Raw genomic sequence first — 7506 nt, 5'->3', positions numbered from 1 at the left:
AAAAAAAAAAAGAAAAAAAAAAGAAAAGAAAAAGAGACCTGACGGACGGACGGACGGACGGCAGCTTCCTATTAGTACCAACTCAATTTCCTGAGTCAAAAGGGGTAAACTAAGCTCTCATCTAGGCTAAAATGTTTCATTAAACTCTTATCTAAACAATAAATAGCCATAGGCTAGAAGCCGTCAGATGCTTGTAGCAGCATCCAATCACTGTGGGAATCTGAAGAATACAGAGTTGTAACATTCAGTTCTAGTCTAGCTCTGACTCTTACCTAGGTTTAGGTAAAATACTACTTTTTTTCTTCTCCTTCTCCTTCCTTCTTCTCCTTTAGAAACAAGATCTCATTGTGTATATCTGGCTGGCCTGGAACTATCTATGTAAGCCAAGCAGATGGATCTCTGTGAGTTCAAGACCAGCCTGGTCTATATACTGAGACCCTGTCCTAAAAAAAAAAAAAAAAAAAACAGAAAGCTAAGAGATTGGGCCAGTGTAAGAATAGTATATGTCGTATATATGTGTGTATGTGGCATGTGCATGCACACATACACACACACTGCCTACTAGATAACTGTTCACTAAAGATTCCACATCAGTCATAACGTACTTCCCCAGTGAACTAACACAATCAGAACCAACTTTTGGGGAGGGGGGCAGGGTCCTCACATTGAAGCAGACTGGCCTGGAGTTCACTATGTAGTCCAGGCTGTCAATCCTTCTGACTCAGATCCCTGAGTGCTAGGACTAGAGGCACAAGCCACAATGGCCAGAATCCTCCCTAACAGTACTTCCAGAAGTTATTTCCAATCAAAGCTGACCTGCACCCTAAAACATACTTGCTACTATAAAGGAAACAGTCTCTTCCAAATGTAAAGCTCAAGTACCAAGATTCTGTGACTGGAAAACACATTGGCCAAACATGGCTTGTTGCGCTGATAGTAATCAATTATAGTCCTCAACTCAGGTTCTCTTCCAAATTGTATCTAATCTGATTCTAATTTCTCAAAGATGTTAATGAACACACCCTAAGAGAAAAGGTAGCCTTCAATCAGACTAGCCCTAAAACAGACACAGCAACATTATTATATCAGCCAAATGAAACACCCAGCCAAAGCCAGTCTGTCACTTACAAGGGACACTTCTGCCACAGTCACTCTGGCTCTTTTATCATCAGAGCCATTTTTTTTTAAATAAACACCAATTTACACCACTTCCTTTCCCCAACCCTTAATCTCTCACGACATCAAATTCAAGAGCACCAACCCTGTACGCAGAGCTTTTCCAGAGCAGGTTCCTTTTTCCCTCCTGGCCTGAGGCCCCTGCATCCCACACCCTGCACTCCTTCTCTCCCACCTTCCTAACTGACACAGCCTCGAGGTAGTAAGGTATTTCCTTCCCTTCCTTCACCTCTGCCACATTCCCACTCATCCTTAACCCACTGCTTCTCAACCCTCCTAACGCTGTGACCCTTTAATACAGTTCCTCATGCTGTGGTAAGCCCCAACCATAATACTATTTTTTGCTGCTTCTCCATAATTGTAATTTTGCTACTGTTATGAATTACAATGTAAATATTTTTGGAACTAGAGGTTTGCCAAAGGGGCCAAAACCCAGTTTGAGAACCACTGCTCTAGAACTTCAGGTCCATAGACCAACCCTTTTTTGAGCCAGGACCCACTTATGTAGCTCTGATGGCCTGGAACTAACCCTGTTGGCCTTCATAGACAGGTCTTGCCACTTCCCTCAACAATCCCACACGGGCCACTTCCACTTCCTCCCCCATCTCAAAGCTTTTTGTGCTGTCTTTGTCATAACCATACTATGATTTGCCTCAGTGTTCCCAAAACCATTCCAACTACCATCTGTAAGGAAAGTGACAGAAGCCAATCCAGACCCACTATTCTATCCCAAAACTGAGACCTGAGAGCATCTACTTCTTTTAAAAGGGTCTCAAGTAGTTCAGGCGGCCTCACCTCCCAATGCTTCTGAGAGCTAAATAAACTAGGGCCTTGTGTATGGTAAACTAGCGCTCTACCAACTGAGCTGAGAACTCTACTTTCAAAAGTCTCTCCTGGTCCAGCAAAATAGCTCAACAAGTCAAGTCACTTGCTATGCAAGCCTGATGACCTGAGTGTGAACCTTAGAACACACAGGAAAGAGGAAACACTCTTGACTTCCAACTCAAGTCATGGTGTGCGCATGCACACATACACACACACAAACAAACAAACCTGAAAACTTCTCCTGAGCCCACTCTGGTGGTAAGCACCTATAATCCCAGCACTTGGGAGGGAGAGGCAGGAAGACAGAATGACGTTTGATGCCAGCCTAAGTTTACATACAGTGTGTTCTAGTCCAGTCAGCGATACAGAGCAAATCATGTCTCAAAACAAAAACAAAAAAATTAAAAGCTCTTGTAATTACACTAATGGCCAAACTTTGGGACCGTGGCTCAGTCTGTCTCTTAAGTAAATCTCTGTTGTTGTTGTTGTTGTTGTTGTTTTGTTTGTTTGTTTTAAAGAATGTAGAACGTACTCTAGAATACAGTAAAAAGTATTAGGCACTTGCTTTTGGTTTCACAGTATATCCTTGCTGACATCTGGAGTTTGAATTCCTGAACTCACACATACAAAGTATATTCACTGTTCAAAAGAGAATTTCAATCTTTTTTAAACCTGCAAAATTAAGCCTTAGGTAACCCTGTGATGCACAAGGCTGAATCTCAGACTTGCCCCCAAAAGACTTTATTTCAGATGAGAACCAAGCCCTCTGCCAATCCTGGGAGTGAACATACACAGCCTTTACCTACTTTCTTAAGATAAGGATACAGGAGAAGCACCCACTTAAGAGAATGATAATGGGTGGCTAGATTGTGTTCTGTCAACTGTGAAGAAGAAAACCTCACTCTTCTCCCCACTGCCCCCTTTAGAACAAGTTCACTGCAGCTTAAAGAGGAACAGAAGACTCAACAGGATTAGGATTCTAACACAGCCAAGAAAACAAGCGACTGGGGAACTGTGAATTTGGGGTACTCTGTAAGTCACCTGGTCACATCTCTAACTTTAGGCACAATGCCTACTTCGGGTACACTGACCCTTATATATATATATATATTTTTTTTTTTTCTCTCTTGAAGTTGCAGCCGGGAACTATGTCTCAAACCTCGAGTCTTCTATTTAAAAGTCCTGCCCTCATCGGGCTTCCACCTTTCAAATGCGCTCACCTCTACTTTCTTCTTTGCTCAAGAAAAGTACGCTCTCGGTAGAAAGCACTGTGACAGCTCCACGTCTGCAAAAGTCGGCGGCGCCGGCCTGGGCCGGGACCACCATGAGTGGGGACAATGGAGGGAGGTGGGAAGTACAAGACAGAAGGGGAAGCAGTCACTGGGGAAGGTCCTCCGCGAGTGGGAGCTTGGAAAAGTCTCCGGGGGAGCCTGCCAGGTGGCAGGTGGGCCCGGCCGCCGCCCCTCAAAGGGCCACGTCGCGCGGGCGGGCCGCTGCCACCGGGCCCCGCGCGTAGGCCGGGCCGCGGGAGAGGAACCCCCGGGCGCGGCAGCGGGGCGCGGGGCTGGACCCTGCCCACGTCCGCCGCGGCTCGGCTCTCTCCCAACTTGGGGCTCGCGGGCCCACAGGCTCCGGACGCCTAGGCCAAGCACTAGCAGTTCGGCTCGACCTGCTGACCCACCCGCCACTCGGCTCGGGCCACCAGCCGGCTCTCCGGGCGCCCCCCACGGACACCGGCTGCGGGAAGAGCAGCCCCGGCTCTAGGTCCAGACTCGAACCCCACACTCCTCTACCCTTCGCATTCCCCATGCCTTTTCATCCAAACTCCCTCCAAGCCACAGAAATGACCCCAGTCTGCCTGCGGGTGTTTACCGGGACTCGGGGCGGCGACGACTCCTCAGTCCCTCCGCTAAGATGGCAGCCGGTCCCGAGCCCCGACTACAGCGACTAGAGCTAGTTCACACCTAGTGCGCAGGCGCGGCCTCCTCGGCGCAGTCCGGACTACAGGCCCCAGCAGGCCTTGCGCGCCAGCCTGCTAAATCATTTTTCCTCACCTCCAGGTGAAGTGGACACTAGCTTTGCTCTCTACATCTCCAAGGCTTTTTTCTTTTCTTCCTTCCTTTCTCCTTTTCTTTCTCCCTTCTTTCCTTCCTTCTTTCGTTCCTTCCTTTTGACCCCTTCTTCCCCGCCAGGACCTCTAAGACCAAACGCTAACGTGTCTCAGAATCACTTGAACAGCTTTTAAAAACAGACTGCTGAGCTCCACCGCCAGTTTCTGACTCAGTAGATCTGGGATGGAGTGGGGGTTGCTTTATAATCTGCATTTTTAACAAGTTCTCTCCTGATACTCCTGACAGCAGGAATCACAATTTATGAAGCACTGTGCCGGTTCTATCCTTCTGGAGTTACACTGTTTGGTTCAAATTCTCCTTTCTCCACCTTTTGACAGGGAGTTCTTAGGAGGGTGACAGCTTGACAGCGCCTACGCGGCATGAGTTCTAAAAACTGAAAAGCATACTTCTAAACGTTTACAACAAAACTATGTGAAAGATGCCATTGTTTACCTTTTCAGATGCTTAAATTAAACTTCTTAACCCAGGCAAAACACATCTAATCCTACCGAATCAATAGGCTGTGCAGTAGTAATAATAGAGGCACGTGATAATTAGCAAACTTTGCTATTACTGTTTATCCTGTTTCCTCGTAAGGAAACTATCTAGAAAGTCACTTAAACTTTTCGAAATACCTTTGAAACTACCATATTATGAATTATGTGCTGAGAGAGTTTATTAAACAAAAAAGATTCTGGGTTGGGAGGATGGTTCGGTGGGTAAAGGCTCTTGCCATGCAAGCAGAAGGATGTTTGAAACCCCAGCATTCATATAAAAGCTGGCACCGACAGACGCCCAACCGTGGTGGGCAGACACAGGAGTTCCCTAGACCACACAGCAAGCTTTAGGTTCCGTTAGAAGACAGAGACAAATGGATCTCTGTCGGTTCGAGGCTAGCCATGTCCAGATATCTTGAGAGTTCTAGACCAACCGAGGTTACGTGGTGAAACCCTGGGTTTGGGTTTTGGGGATTTTGTTTTTGTTTTTTAGTTTTGGTTTGGTTTGTTTAAGTATTTAAAAGTTCTTCTGCACTTCCAACCAATGTTTGCCGCATTAGGGATTAAGCTGTCAGGGTTGGCTCAAGATGTAACTCACTAGCATAGCATTGGTGAGGCCCAAGATTTTATCCCCAATACTGAGAGAGTGGGGTGCTCTAGGAGAATCTGGGTTGGTTTCTTGTTTCGTTTTGTTTTATTTTTTTAAACTAGCATCCCAGATGATTCTTGTCACTGGACATACTATAAGATATTTTAACAAATACTATAAATATTTTGTACAGAAAACAACTGAATATAAAGGAAATTACTAATTGGCCCAAGATCACTAAGCCAGAAACCAAGGTTCCAAGCCAAGTCATCTAGTTCCAGATAGTCTTTATCTACATTTTTTTTTCTTTATTTGCGGGACAAATTCTCACTATATAACTCAGACTGGCCTCATGCTCAGGATGCTTCATGCTCAACCTTCCCAGTAATGAGATTACAAGCATGAATTACCACACTCAGCTTGCCTAATGGGTTTTGTATTCCTATTTTATTTATTTTTATTAGTGTGGAGGTCAGAGGACAACTTCCAAGAAACTGGTTCTCTCCTCCCACTGTGGGATCCCGGGGTCAAGCAGGGATGGAACCCAAGTAGTCAGGTTTGTAGATTGGTTGGCCAGCCCCACAATTTAAAACTTCTCTATTTTTGGTTTTGGTTTGGTTTTGGTTTTTTGAGACAGGGTTTCTCTGTGAAGCCCTGGCTGTCCTGGAACTCACTTTATAGACCAGGCTGACCTCTCGAACTCAGAAATCTGCCTGCTTCTATCTCCCAAGTGCTGGGACTAAAGGCGCGCGCCACCACTGCCCAGCTCAATTTAAAACTTCTATGATAGTAGGTAAAACTAACCTGTTGGAAGTTAAAAAGCTACACTCCAAACTTCTCCCAAGAAAATCTTTTAAAAAAATTATTGTTCTGGGGATTTAATGTTGGATTTGGATATACTATACATGTGCTATGTCCCTGAGATGGACCTAACCCCTAGAAGTTTAGAAAGTTCTAGATGAAGCCAAGAATGGGCATTTCCGGGGCTGGTGAGATGGCTCAGTGGGTAAGAGCACCCGACTGCTCTTCCAAAGGTCAGGAGTTCAAATCCCAGCAACCACATGGTGGCTCACAACCATCCGTAACAAGATCTGACTCCCTCTTCTGGTGTGTCTGAAGACAGCTACAGTGTACTTACATATAATAAATAAATAAATCTTTAAAAAAAAAAAAAAAAGAATGGGCATTTCCCAGTGATACTGACACCCAGGAATCACATTTTGTGACTACTGAACTATATACTGCCTTAGCCTTCTGCCAGTATCAATAGGGGGAATCATCTCTGACCTGCAAGGCAGGAACTAGCAAGAATTAACAATGTGGACTTCAGAGAAATATGAATTTTAAAATTCAGTCCTTCTCCCAACAACTCACTGTTACTGAACCCATGTGCAACTGCTTGCCACTGAATGTCAGCCCTTTCTAGAGGAAGGAGACTGGATGAGAAGGAAACCACATTTATTCAGAGACTGACATCCTGAGGAGATGGAGCCCAGTGCCTCCAAGGTTTATCTCGGGAAACTTGAGGTCACAAAGTTTGTGTGCGTATGCGTGTGTGTTTACCTGTGTATCTGTGTGTGTCTATGTCTATGTGTATGGCTCTGTGTGTGTGTGTGTATTTGTGTGTCTGTATGTGTATCGCTGTGTGTTTGTGTGTCTGTCTGTGTGTGTCTTTGTCTCTGGGGTTGGGGGGTTTCAGAGGCCAGAGGTAGAATCTAAGTGTCTTCTTCAATCACTATTTTCTGAGATAGAGTTGCTTACTAAGCAACTCCAGTTAGACTAACACCCCAGGGGTCCTCCTCTTTCCCACTTTCCAGTACTGGGATCACAGGTATGTGTCACCAAGCCCAGCTTTTGACATGGATGCTGGTAATCACAGCTTTATAATTGTGCAGTAAGCACTCTACCTACTAATAAGCTATCTCTCCAGCCCAATGAAGGGCTTTTCAGTCAAAACACTGAAGCCGGGCGTGGTGGCACACGCCTTTAATCCCAGCACTCTGGAGGCAGAGGCAGGCAGATTTCTGAGTTCAAGGCCAGCCTGGTCTACAAAGTGAATTCCAGGACATCCAGGGCTATACAGAGAAACCCTGTCTCGAAACCCCACCCCCCCAAAAGGAAAACCCTGGAGGATATGAGGATGGTGATGGGCAAACCTAGAACAAGTAACAAACATATTACCTCAGCCGGGCGTGGTGGCGCACGCCTTTAGTCCCAGCACTCGGGAGGCAGAGGCAGGCGGATTTCTGAGTTCGAGGCCAGCCTGGTCTACAAAGTGAGTGCCAGGACAGCCAGGGCTATACAGAGA

At 45.9% G+C, this 7506-nt stretch overlaps 1 protein-coding gene across 3 annotated transcripts in view; it reads right to left on the bottom strand.

Moving 5' to 3' along the window:
• The window catches only part of Itch (itchy E3 ubiquitin protein ligase), a 123673-nt gene that overhangs the window by 88314 nt on the left and 27853 nt on the right, over positions 1-7506 (bottom strand). For 2 of the 3 annotated variants that reach the window (XM_021182162.2, XM_021182171.2), the window contains exon 1: positions 3874-3977. The exons of the other annotated variant lie outside the window; for it this stretch is intronic. The gene's annotated coding sequence lies outside the window, so the exon portion shown is untranslated. Of the gene's footprint in view, positions 1-3873; positions 3978-7506 lie in introns of those variants that run through there. 3 annotated transcript variants of the gene reach the window in all.

Source organism: Mus caroli, chromosome 2, assembly GCF_900094665.2.
Source record: "Mus caroli chromosome 2, CAROLI_EIJ_v1.1, whole genome shotgun sequence".
In the NCBI taxonomy this organism is placed as follows: domain Eukaryota; kingdom Metazoa; phylum Chordata; class Mammalia; order Rodentia; family Muridae; genus Mus; species Mus caroli.
The sequence above is the reverse complement of the archived record's forward strand: the minus strand, read 5'-3'. Positions and strand labels throughout refer to the sequence as shown.